The following is a 14,007-nucleotide window of genomic DNA, read 5'->3' as shown; positions in this document are numbered from 1 at the left end:
ACTTCTACAGCATATATTAAAAAACTTAACATGTTACAGAAGTGAAAAATGGTATTTTTTATCTCTATTAAAAATAAAGGAACGTGTATTTTTAGTTTTCGGAAATAATACTTGGGTGGAGGGGGGAGGGTAAAAGTGACTGAAAATGGTGTTGATTTCTTTTAATTAGGCTACTGATATCTCAAAAATGAAGATGTTACAGACGTGAAATTTGATATTTGGAATCTGCTTTAAAAGTAAGGAAACACGTATTCTCGGAAAATCCAGTGAAGAGGGTGGGGAGTTTGAAAGAATTGAAAAATTAATTGACTTAATTGTATGAGAATACATGCATATAATAAAAACTAAAATTGTTACTGACGTGAAAATTGGTATTTAGATCTCCTTTAAAAACAAAGAAGAACGCGTTTTGTGGGGCGGGGACCTTGGGGGGGAGAGTGAAAAGGAGTTGAATTCCTTTCATGAGGACACATACATCAAAAACTGAAGAAGTTAGAGTCGTGATAATTAGTATTTAGAGGATCCTTTACTATTAAAGAAATAAGTATTTTTTGCCGGAAAATTCGCTTAGGGTGGGGGGGGGGGGGAAGTGTGAAAGGAAGTGAAAGAAAGTGAATTAATTTTATGGGGATACTTATATCTCAAAACTGAAGGTAACAGACGTGAACATTGGTGTTTGCAATCTCCTTTAAACATAAAGAAACACGCCTTCTTTTAATTTTTTGGGGGGAGGGGGTAAATAAACTTAACGGCAGTGGGGTGTAAAAGGAGGTGAGACCAATTGATTTTACTGTTCATAATGTACTTATCAGGAGCCTCCGTTGCCCAGGCGGCTGGGCGCCGGCCTCTCACAGCAGGGTTCCGTGGTTCAAATCCCGTTCACTCCATGTGACATTCGTGCTGGACAAAATGGCGGCGGGACAGGTTTTTCTCCGGATACTCCGGCTTTCCCTGTCATCATTCATTCCAGCAACACTGTCCAATATTTCATTTCATTTGTCACTCATCGATCATTGCCCCAGAGGGGAGCTTCGGCAGCCGGCACAATTCGTATTGTCGCCGCTAGATGGGGCTTTATTCATTCCATCCCTGATCCTGTCGAATGATAGGAAACAGGCTGTTGACTTTCGATGTACTTATTCTGATCATAAACCGATCATTTTTTAATCTTTCCTGTGTTCGTTTTCAAGAGCCATGTCTTCCTTCGGAGAACGTTCATAGATTACAGTACCTTCTCCTGGCATATAAATAAAAATTTAAACACATTTGAAATAAACGATAGGAATGAGATTGACCGTCCAATTTTTCACCTCTATAATGAGGTTAAAATGCACGGAAGTATGTCATTCGCATGGCCAGAAATCCCCGACACTTGCCTACGCGCGACAATGGTGCTGGACCCTTTCTCAACAATGACAATGGCAGCAGATGTAATTTGCCGCCAAGTAGCGGTCTTGCATCTTGCTGTTGGGTCGAGAACATCTATAATAATAATAATAATAATAATAATAATAATAATAATAATAATAATAATAATAATAATAATAATAATAATAATGTTCTGGACCGTCGTCAAATGTGCGGACCGCGCTGGAAACGGGTCCTGGACGGCTAATGACTAAGAATGCAGTCCGGCCGCGGGTTCAGTATCGCCAAGGCACCCAAGACGACACCACGCCGGATCTCCTGAAGGATTTGTTCCATATTAAAAATGCTTACAGGGAAAGATCGCAAAGATTTAGGGACCCAACTGACCGGGTGGAATACCTGGACCTAGCCCGGGAAGTTCGAAATCGATTGCTGGAAAGAAAGATTGAAAAATGGGAGGAAACGTGCCGTAATCTATTAGAAAACGAGTCAGATCGCGAATTTTGGCGGATTCTCTCATAAAGAGTGTCAGATCACAAATTTCGGCGGATTATATATAAAACAATAAGCATTCAAATATAAATTTCAGTATAATACCGTAGCGAAGCACGGGTATCTTGCTAGTCTATATATATAAAATAACTTGTCCTGACTGACTGACTGACTGACTGACCGACCGACTGACTGACTGACTGACTGACTGACTGACTGACTGACTGACTGACTGACTGACTGACTGACTGACTGACTGACTGAATGATTCATCATCGCCGAGCCAAAACTACTGGAGATAAAGAAATAAAATTTTGGGGAGACATTCGTATTAAAATGTAGGTGATCGCTAAGAGAGGATTTTTGGAAAATCCGTCGCTAAGAGGATGAAAAGGGGGGTGAAATTTTAAAATGAGTGCATCTATATCTCAAAACTTTAAAAGTGTACAGATGTAAAAATTGTTATTTAGAATCTTCCTTAAAAATAAAGAAACACGTATTCTTTTGTTTTCTGAAAATTCCAATAGGGGGGTTGAAAAGGGGTGAAAAATTGGTTGAATGCCTTTAATCAGGATACCGGTACTTATATCTCAGAAACTAAAGATATTACAGACCTGAAAATTGGTACTTTTGATCTCTTTTAAAAATTAAGAAACACGTATTTTTTTGTTTTTGGAAAATCCAATTAATGGGAGGGTGAAAAGGCGGGTGAATTTTTGAAATGAGCGTACCTACATCTCAAAACTTTAAAAGTTTACAGATGTAAAAATTTGTATTTATAATCTTCATTTTTGATTTCTGAAAATCCCAATAGGAGGGTTGAAAAGCGGTTGGAAAATGGGTTGAATTAATGAGGATACTTATAACTCAGAAACTGATGATATTACAGACCTGAAAATTGGTGTTCGTGATCTCCTTTAAAAATAAAGGAACACGTATTTTTTGTTTTTGGAAAATCCATTTAATGGCGGAGTGAAAAGGGGGTGAATTTTTAAAATGAATGTATCTATATCTCAAAACTTTTAAAGTTTACAGGTGTAAAAATTGGTATTTAGAATCTCCTTTAGAAATAAAGAAACACACGAATTTTTTGTTTTCGGAAAATTCCAGTAGGAAGGGTGGAAAAGGGTGAAAAAATGGTTGAATACCTTTAATGAGGCTACTTTTATTTCAGAACCTGAAGATATTACAGACCTGAAAATTGGTATTTTGGATCTACTTTAAAAATAAAGAAACAGGTGTTTTTTCGTTTTTGGAAAATCCAAATAATGGTGGGTGAAAAGGGGGGTGAATTTTTAAAATGAGTGTATCTACGTTTAAAACTTTAAAAGTTTACAGATGTAAATATTGGTAGTAAGAATCTCCTTTAAAATAAAAAAACATGTACTTTTTGTTTTCGGAAAATCCCAATAGGAGGGGTGAAACAGGGGTTGAATGCCTTTAATGAGGATACTTAAATCTCAGAAACTGAAGATATAAGAGACCTGAAAATTGGTATTTGGGATCTCCTTTAAAAATTAAGAAATATTTTTTTTGTTTTGGAAAATCCAAATAGGGGGGGGGGGGGGGTTGAAAAGGGGTTGGATTTTTAAAATGACTGTATCTAAATCTCAAAACTTTAAAAGTTTGCACATGTAAAAACTGATATTTAGAATCTGCTTTAAAAATAAAGGAACATTTTTTTCTGTAAATCCCAATGGGAGGGGTTAAAAGGGTTTATAATGTGTTGAATGCCTTTAATAAGGATACATATATCTCAGAAACTGAAGATATTACAGACCTGAAAATTTGTATATGGGATCTCCTTTAAAAATAAAGCAACACGTATATTTTTTTTTGGAAAATCCAATTAATGGCGGTTAACCCTTTCATTCCCACATTATGAATTCAGCTGTGGAAAATTTTTAATTCAGCATTTTCTGTATTAATACAATGCACTAAACACAAGCATTTGTTGTTTAATATTTTTTATCAAATAATTTACTTTTTACATCATGTTGTTCAGGAACAACAATGGGACTCGACAGTCAAATGAAATGGGAAATATAACACTAACACAACAGATGGAAACTATTAAAATTCTGAAATAATAAACACATTATTTGGTAAAATTTTCACTCTTAATCATACTAAGTACAAAAATGAAAATAATTATGAAAAATAAAATACAAACATTATGTATGAAACAGTTACAACCGAAATAAAGACACCGACGTTTTTTCAACATGCAATGACTACTTTTTGTAATAGTCACTGAAGCAATTCTTTTTTGCTGTCAAGCACAAATGAACACCACATTTTCTGCACATGATATGTGCAAAGCCCTTTGGGCAAAGTTTGCACCGGCCTTGCTTCACATCATATTCTGGCCAATGGCCAATATTGTCATATGTGACATCAGCAATTGATACTTGCACCTTCCTCTTCTTTGGATTCTTCTCACTACTGCTGGGTCTGCCTTTCCTTTTCACATCGACTTTCCCACTCTTTGTCAGGCCTGTTGATATATCAGCCTGAAATTGCATCAGAGAGTACTCACATTTTTTCCCTAGTTGCTCTTGATGTCGCCTGTACAACAGCCAGTTGTTTACGACTGCTACCCCTAGACACCAGAAAACCAGTCGCATATACCACTTCTTCGATCGTATGTCAGTTCTATAAAGCTCCAGAAGCATGTCAGCTTTATCGACCCCTCCCATGAACGTGTTGTACTCTTTTACAACAAATGGTCGATCCACTTCTACAGTCTTCTTTTCTGTAGCACACCACCTCTTACATTTCGATTCAGGCTCTATGGCAGCATATGATGATATGAAATTGATGGCTTTCCGATCGAACCACCGAATCAGGGAAAGGTTAGACTTGGTTTCAACTCTCCAGCCTTTACTACCACGCCCCATTTTCTTCAGATCTTGCTCATTTGCCAAAGGACATTTTCCCATTCTATCCTGTCTAATTGTGCCAACGCAGAGTATACCCCTAGCTTTTAGTGCTACTGCAAGTTGTAGGGATGAGAACCAGTTATCAAAGAAAACTGAAATTTTGTCCTTCGGGTAAATCTTGACAAAGTGCCATTACGATGTCCCCAGAAAAACCAAGTCCGAAATCACCACAGGTACCTTTGCCCACATAAGGACGAAAATCATACATAATTCCAGATGAACCTGCTCGCATGAAAATTTTGAATCCCCATTTGTGGGGTTTGTTTCGAATATATTGTTTCAAGTAGCTGCGACCTTTGAATGGCACAATCTGTTCGTCGACAGAATTGTATTCTTCGACTGGAATTGCATTAATACCTTGAAGAAGAGTGTCAAGCAATGGCCTTATTTTAAATAATTTATCGTGTTCTAGGTGAGTGCTTGGTTTTTGATTAGTGTTATCAACTATATGAAAATATTTCATAAGTTTTTGAAACCTATTTCGACTCATTATATCTGCAACAGGAGAGTGTCTACATGATGAAGGCCAGTACAGTTTGGTAGCTGCCATTTTTACAATTCCCATATGGAGCAAAATCCCCAGAAGCTGCTTAATTTCAACCTCAGTACAGTTGAGTACCTCTCCATCTTTTTGATGAGCATACAAATTGCTTTGAATACAGATTTCTTTTATAATATCATTTGTAATAAAGATTTTAAAATACATTAGAGGAGTTTCCAAATTTGTTGGAGGCGGGGGTAAGTAATTGCCCCATGCGGTGTTTGGAGGTTCAAAATCTACTTTTTTGAATCTCCACTCAGCTTTACGTTTAATTGTTTTGTTGGGGACACTGTTTGTTATTTCTGCAGTTATTGTCGTAGACGATGCAGCATCACTGGATAAATTTGAAATAGTAGTCCCTGGTGAAGACGAATTTACATCAGATACACTGCAGGTAGTTATTTCAGGGTTAAATGGCAGAGACTGCTGTGAATGAACTTCACTAATGGTATCAACATTCTGAGCTTTGTCAGTACCACACACTTTATCACATATACGGAAGAGCTCATCATCATCAATATGATCTGAGAAATCACTAATTTCTGATAAATTTCCATCATTTACACCATCAACAAGTTCATGAATTTCCTCAATTGTCATATTTTCTAAATCCAAATGTTCCATTGTAAAACTGTCTTTAGCTTACCAAAAGTTATAACTATACACAAGCTTTCGTAGTTTTAGCCTATAATTGAAACCCATCTAGTAGTCCAGTAATAGTACCACCTGAAATAAAGTAAATGGAATACTTGTGAGAATTGAATCTCCGCTTATCACTCGTTTTATCAATCTAAACAGCCAAATATAGTATTATTTGGATCTTGACAATTACTAACCTTGTAGTCCCAATGTTGTTCATGGATAACACACATGTTTATTGAGGTGTATTATCAATTCATAAACTATTTAGTTGATAATTGCTATCTCAAAGCAATAATGCAGGCATAACTTTCACCAAAGAAACAAAGAAATAACAATTCACTGCTGAAATAACAATAAAAAGATTATAAATACACCACACAAACAGCCATCCCAAGACAGCAACTAAACATGACATCCAAGTCAAAGAGATGAATACATCTGAAGTAGATTCACGCACCACCAAGTGGCAAAATACCATACTAGAAGCTTGTTGTCCCTCAACAACAAGGGTATTTCAAGGATTGATAAACATAATACTGTACATAACAGCTTTAAATACGATGTTGCCTAGGAACAACACTTGGGAATGAAAGTGACTAATTGGGGTGAAAGACTACATCTACAGAATATCTGAGAAACGTAGAATGTTACAGACGTAAAAAGTGGTATTTGGAATCTCCTGTAAATGTAAAGAAACATAAGTGATTTGTTTTTGGAAACTCTTCTTAAGGGGAACTAAAAAGGCGGTGAAATTTTAAAATGAGAATTTATCGAGTATATCTCAAAAAACTTAACATGTTACAGAAGTGAAAAATGGTATTTTTATCTCTATTAAAAATAAAGAAACGTGTATTTTTAGTTCTCGGAAATACCGGTTGGGCGGAGGGGGGGGGGGTAAACGTGACTGAAAATGGTGTTGAATTCTTTTAATTAGGCTACTGTTATCTCAAAAATGAAGATGCAACAGACGTGAAATTTGATATTTGGAATCTGCTTTAAAACTAAAGAAACACATATTCTCGGAAAATCCAATGATTGGGGACGGGAGGAGGTGAAGGAATTTAAAATTAATTGACTTAATTGTATGAGAATACTTACATCTAATACAAACTAAAGTTGTTAGGGCCTACAGACGCGAAAATTGGTATTTGGTTCTCCTTTAAAAACAAAGAAAAACCCGTTTTGGGGGGCGGGAGTGAAAAGGAATTGAATTCCTTTCATGAGGACACATAAATAAAAAACTGAAGAATTTAGTGTCTTGATATTTGGTATTTAGAAGATCCTTTACTATGAATGAAACAAGTATTTTTTGCCGGTAAATTCACTTAGGGGAGGGGGAGGAGTGTGAAAGTGAAAAAAGTGAATTAGGTCAATAAGTGTGTAAAAAGGGTCGAATGCCTTTAATCAGGATACCGGTTCTTATATCTGAGAAACTGAAGATATTATAGACCCTAAAATTGGTACTTTTGATCTCTTTTAAAAATAAAGAAACACGTATTTTTTTGTTTTGGAAAATCCAATTAATGGGAGGTTGAAAAGGGGGGTGAATTTATAAAATGAGTGTATCTATATCTCACAAGTTTGAAAGTATACAGATGTAAAGAATGGTATTTAGAATTTTCATTAAAAATAAAGAAACCCGTATTTTGTTGTTTTCGGAAAATCCCAATAGGAGGGGTGAAAAGGGCTGAAAAAGTGTTGAATGCCTTTAATGAGGATACTTATATCTCAGAAACTGAAGATATTACAGACCTTAAAATTGATGTTTGGTATCTTCTTTAAAAAAAGAAACACGTATTATTTTGTTTTTGGAAAATCCAAATCATGGGGGGGGGGGTTGAAAAGGGGGTGAATTTTTAAAATGAGTGTATCTATATCTCAAAACTTTTAACGTTTATAGGGGTAAAAATTGGTATTTAGAATCTCCTTTAAAAATCAATAAATATGTACTTTTGTTTTCAGAAAATCCCAATAGGAGGGGTGAAAAAGGGGTTGAATGCCTTAAATGAGGATACTTATATCTCAGAAAATGAAATTATTACAGAAGTGAACATTTGTATATGGGATCTCCTGTAAAAACAAAGAAAAACGTATTTTCTGTTTTTGGAAAATCCAATTAATGACGGTTAAACAGGAGTGACAAATTGAGGTGAATTTTTTGAAAGACGATATCTACGGAATATCTGAGAAACGTAAAATGCTACAGACGTAAAAAGTGGTATTTGGAATCTCCTCTAAATGTAAAGGAACATAGGTGACATGTTTTTGGAAACTGCACTTTAGGGGAACTAAAAAGGGGGTGAAATTTTAAAATGAGACTTTATACAGTATATCTCAAAAAACTTAACATGTTAGAGAAGTGAAAAAATGTATTTTTTCTCTCTTTTAAAAATAAAGGAAAGTTTTCGGAAATACCACTTGGGTGGAGGGAGGAGGCGGGGGGGGGGGTGGAAGTGACTGAAAATTTTGTTGAATTCTTTTAATTAGGCTACATATATTTCAAAAATGAAGATGTTACAGACGTGAAATTTGATATTTGGAATCTGCTATAAAATTATAGAAAGTCGTATTCTCGGAAAATCCAATGAGGGGGGGGGGCGGTGAAAGAATAGAAAAATTAATTGACTTAATTGTACTAGAATAATCTAATAAAAATCTAATAAAAACTAAAGTTGTTATAGATGTGAAAATTGGTATTTGGATCTCTTTTAAAAATAAAGAGAAACCCGTTTGGGGGAGGGAGAATCATCCTGGGTCCGGGAGTGAAAAGGAGTTGAATTCCTTTCATAAGGACACATAAATCAAAAATTGAAGATGTTAGAGTCGTGATAATTGGTATTTAGAAGATCCTTTACTATTAAAGAAACAAGCATTTTTTGCCGGAAAATTCACCGGGTAGGGGGAGCGGAGCAGTGTGAAAGGAAGTGAAAAAAGTGAGTTATTTTTATGGGATACTTATATCTCATATCTGAAGGTAATAGACGTGAACGTTGGTGTTTAAAATCTCCTTTAAACATAAAGAAATACGCCTTCTTTTATGTTTTTAGGGGAGGGGGTAAATAAACTTAACGGCGGTGGGGTGTAAAAGGAGGTGAGACCAATTGTTTTTACTGTTTATAATGTACCTGTAAGGAGCCTCCGTTGCTCAGGCGGCAGCGCGCCGGCCTCTTACAGCTGGGTTCCGTGGTTCAAATCCCGTTCACTCCTTGTGACATTCGTGCTGGACAAAACGGAGGCGGGACAGGTTTTTCTCCGGATACTCCGGTTTTCCCTGTCATCATTCATTCCAACAACACTGTCCAATATAATTTCATTTCATTTGTCATTCATTAATCACTGCCCCAGAGGAGTGCTTCGGCAGCCGGCACAATTCCTATTGTCGCCGCTAGATGGGGCTTTATCATTCCATATCTTTCCTGGGTTCGTTTACAAGAGCCATCTTTTCCTTCGGAGAACGTTCTTAGATTAAAGTACATGCTCCTGGCATATACATAAAAATTTAAGGGGGGTGAAAAAAGGGGGAAAACTGGTTGAACACCTTTTATGAGGACACTTATATCTCAAAAACTGAAGCTGTTACAGACATGAAAATTGAAATTTGGAACCTCCCCCGAAAATGAAGAAACACGTATTTTTGCGATTTTGCATAATCCGATGAATACGGGGGGGGGGGGGGCAGGTGTTGACAAACTGGGTGAATTTCAAAAAAGACTATATCTGCAAATTATCTCAGGCACGTAACACATTACAGATTTGAAAACTGGTATTTTGATTTTCCTGTAAAAGTAAAGAAACAAATATTTTTTCGGAAAATCCAGTTATCGGGAACTGAAAAAGGGGGTTAATTTTTAAATTTTTAAAATTAACGGATCTACAGTATATCTCAGAAACTTAACATGTTGCAGACGTGAACATTGATATTTGGAATCTCCTCTAAAAATAAGGAAACACGTATTATTTGGTTTTCGCGAAACACCCTTAGCGGTGGGGGGGGGGGGGAGAATTGAAAATTTAATTGAATTATTTGTATGAGAATGTATATATAGGCCTACACCAAAGAATCTAAATATGTTACAAACGAGAAAACTGGTATTTGGAATCTCCTTTAAAAGTAAAAAACACGCATTTCGTTCGGGAATCAAATGGGTGGGTGGGTGGTGGTGGTGGGGGTGAGGATGAAAACGGAGATTAATTTCTTTTACGAGGATACATATATCTCAAAAACTGAAGATGTTACAGTCGTGATAATTGGTATTTGGAAGCTCTTTTAAAGAAACGGTTACTGTTTGTTTTTGGAAATTTCACGTGAGGGGGGAGTGTGAAAGGAAGTAAAAAAAATTGAATTCTTTTTCTGGATAAACTTATATAAAAAATGAAGGTTACAGACATGGAAATTGGTATTTGGAATCTACTTTAAAAATAAAGAAACACGCATATTTTGGGTGGGCGAAACCAACTTAACGGGCGGGGGTGGAGTGAAGAAGGAGTTGAATTATTTTCATGAGGATACTTATATCTCAAAAACTGAAGATGTTACAGCCATGAAAATTTATATTTGGAATTTTCTTCCAAAGTAAAGAAACACGTAATCATTTGTCTTTGGAAAATCCACTAAGTGCGGGGCGTGAATTTATTTAAAAATCTGTTGTAACCGACGTGAAAATTAGTATTAGGAATCTCCTTTAAAAATAACGAAACACGCATTTTGAGGGGGTGAGTAGTCAACTTGGAGGCGGGGGCGGTGAAAAAGGAGTTTAATAAATTTTTATGAGGATACATATATCTAAAAATTGAAGATGTTACGTTCGTGATAATTGGCATTTGGAAGATCCTTTATAAATAAAGAAACAAGTTTTTTCGGTTTGCGGAAAATTCTCTTAAGGGGGAGGGTGAAAGGAAGTAAAAAATGTAATTATTTTTATGAAGAATTTTAAATCTCAAAAACTTAAGGTTACACACGGGAAAATTTGTATTTGGAATCACCTTACAAAAAGAAACGCATTTTTGGAGCGGGTGAGGGGAATCATCTTAACGGGCTTTGGTGAAAAAGGACTTGAATTCTTTTTATGAGGATACTTATATCTCAAAAACGGAACATGTTAGAGGCTTGAACATTTGTATTTTGAATCTTCTTTCAAAGTAAAGAAACACGTGTTCATTTGTCTTCAGAAAATCCAATTAAGGGTGGTGAATCGATTGAAAAAATTAGTTGAATTCTTTGCGTGAGGATACTTATATCTCAAAAACTAAAAATGTTAAAGACGTGAAAATTGGTATCTGGAATCTCTTTTAAAAGTGAAGAAATACTTTTGGGGAGGAGGAATCAACTTAACGGGTAGGAAGATGTTACAGACGTGGAAATTAGTATTTGGAATCTCCTTTAAAAATGAAGAAACACGCATTTGTTTTTTCGGAAAATCGAAGTAAGAGGTGTGGGGCTGAAAATAAGTACGTAAGTAAGGAGTTGAAATATGTTTATGAGGATACATTATCTTAAAAACTGAAGCTGTTAGAGACGTGAAAGTTGGTATTTTGAATTTCCTTTCAAAATAAAGAAACACGTACTTTTTGTTTTCGGAAAGTCCACTTAATGCGGGAGAGGGGTGGAAAGAAGTGAAGAAGAAATTGAATTATTCTTATGAGTATACATTTATCTAAAAAAAATGAAGGTGTTACAGACGTATAGACATGAAAACTGGTTTTTGGAATCTCCTTTAAAAATAATGAAACACGTGTTTTTTTTTTTTGGTTTTCGGAAAATCCAGTTCCGGGGCTGAAAAGAATTGGAAAAGCGGGTGAATTCTTAAAATGAGTACCGGTATATCTACATTACATGTCAAAAACTTCACATGATAGAGACAAGAATTTTGGTATTTGGAAGGTCCTTTAAAATTACAGAACCGGGCAAGTTGGCCGTGCGGTTAGGAGCGCGCAGCTGTGAGCTCGCATCCGGGAGATAGTGTGTTCGAACCCCACTGTGGGCAGACCTGAAGATGGTTTACTGTGATTTCCCATTTTCACACCAGGCAAATGCTGGGGCTGTACCTTAATTAAGGCCACTACCGCTTCCTTCCCATACCCAGGCGTTTCCAGTTCCATCGTCGCCATAAGGCCTATCTGTGTCGGTGCGACGTAAAGCAAATAGCAAAAAAATTACAGGAGCCTGTACGTATTTTTTCGGAGAAGGCACTTAACAGGGGTTGAAAGAAGTGAAAAATATTAAAATTTTTTAATGAGGATACTTATATCTTAAAAACTGAAGATGTTACAGACGAAAAATTTGGTATTTGGAATCTCTGTTAAAAATAAAGAAACAAGCATTTTTGTTTTCGGAAAATACACTTTGATCACGTGGGGGAAGGACTGATCAAGGGGTTGAATTCCTTTTGTGGAGATGCTTATGTATATCTCCAAAACTGAAGATGTTACAAATGTGGGAATGGGTATTTGGAATCTCCTTTAAAAATAAAGAAACATGTGTTTATTTTTTCGACTTGAGAGAAGACTGTTTCTCACATGTACAGTTCTATGTCGCATAGTCGTCTTAGCCTCGAAAGGTAATACAACAAAAATGGTTTAAAAATAATTTCTCAGGTAAATGTAACTCAATTTTTGGGTGAGTTTTTATACTTTAGGAATTTTCAGATAATGTCTTAGTACAATGCCGAGGGACGATTACTTTGAACAAATTACGAAATCCACGCGAGCGAAGCCGCGGGTAATTGCTAGTCTGTATATATAAAATAACATGTCCTGACTGACTGATTCATCATCACCAAGTCAAAACTACTGGACATAAAGAAATTAAATATCGGGGATACATTTATATTAGGGTGTAGGTGCTCACTAAGGGAGGATTTTGGATATTCCGGAGCTGAGTGGGTGAATTTTTAAAATGAGGATATCTATATCTAAAAACTTAAAAGTTTACAGATGTAATAAATTGGTACTTGGAATCTTCTTTATAAATAAAAAACACATACCGTATTTTTTGTTTTTGGAAAATCCCATTAACGGGGAGGGGGGAGGGGGGATGGGGGAAAAAGAGGTTGAACGCCGTTTATGAGGAGACTTATATCTCAAAAACTGAAGATGTTACAGCCATGAAAATTGGTATTTGGAATCTCCTTTGAAAATAAAGATACACGTATTTTTGTGTTTCTGGATAATCCGATGAATAGGGGGTGAACAGGAGTGACAAACGGGGTGAGTTTTTAAAAGGACTATGTCTGCAAATTATCTCAGACACGTAACATATTACAGATTTGAAAACTGGTGTTTGGAATTTCCTGTAAAGGTAAAGAAACATAAATATTTCCTCGGAAAGTCCACTTAAGGGGAACTGGAAAAGGGGGTGGATTTAGCGCATGTACAGTATATCGCAAAAACTTAACATGGTGCAGACGTGGACATTGGCATTTGGAATCTCCTTTAAAAACAAGGAAACACGTATTCTTTTGCTTTTGGAAAAACCCTTAATGGGGGAGGGGGATGAAAGAATTGAAACATTAGCTGAATTACTTTTATAAATATTTATATATACAGTAGCAAGATACCCGTGCTTCGCTACGGTATTATACTGAAATTTATAATTGAATGCTTATAGTTTTAGATATATAATCCGCCGAAATTCGCGATCTTACTCGTTTTCTGCGAGAATCCGCAAAAATTCGTGATCTGACTCGTTTTCTAATAGATTACGGCAAGTTTACTCCTATTTTTCAATCCTTCCTTCCAGCAACCGATTTCGTACTTCCCGGGCTAGGTCCAGGTATTCCACCTGGTCAGTTGGGTCCGTAAATCTTTGCCATATTTTCCTATAAGCATGTTTAATATGGATCAAATCCTTCAGGAGATCCGGCGTGGTGTCGTCTTGGGTGCCTTGGCGGTAGCCTACTGAACCCGCGACCGGACTGCATTCTTATTCATTACCCGTCCAGGACCCGTTTCCAGAGCGGTCCGCACATTTGACGACGGTCCAGAACATTATTATTATTATTATTATTATTATTATTATTATTA

General features: G+C 36.2%; 1 pseudogene; it reads right to left on the bottom strand.

The window, feature by feature from the left end:
- Positions 1 to 4,094: 4,094 nt before the first annotated feature.
- On the bottom strand, positions 4,095 to 5,967 carry LOC137498467 (piggyBac transposable element-derived protein 3-like; annotated as a pseudogene).
- Between the last annotated feature and the right edge of the window lie 8,040 nt (positions 5,968 to 14,007).

This window comes from Anabrus simplex, chromosome 2 (assembly GCF_040414725.1).
Source record: "Anabrus simplex isolate iqAnaSimp1 chromosome 2, ASM4041472v1, whole genome shotgun sequence".
In the NCBI taxonomy this organism is placed as follows: Eukaryota; Metazoa; Arthropoda; class Insecta; order Orthoptera; family Tettigoniidae; genus Anabrus; species Anabrus simplex.
Note: the sequence above shows the minus strand (reverse complement) of the source record. Positions and strands in the feature narration are given on the sequence as shown.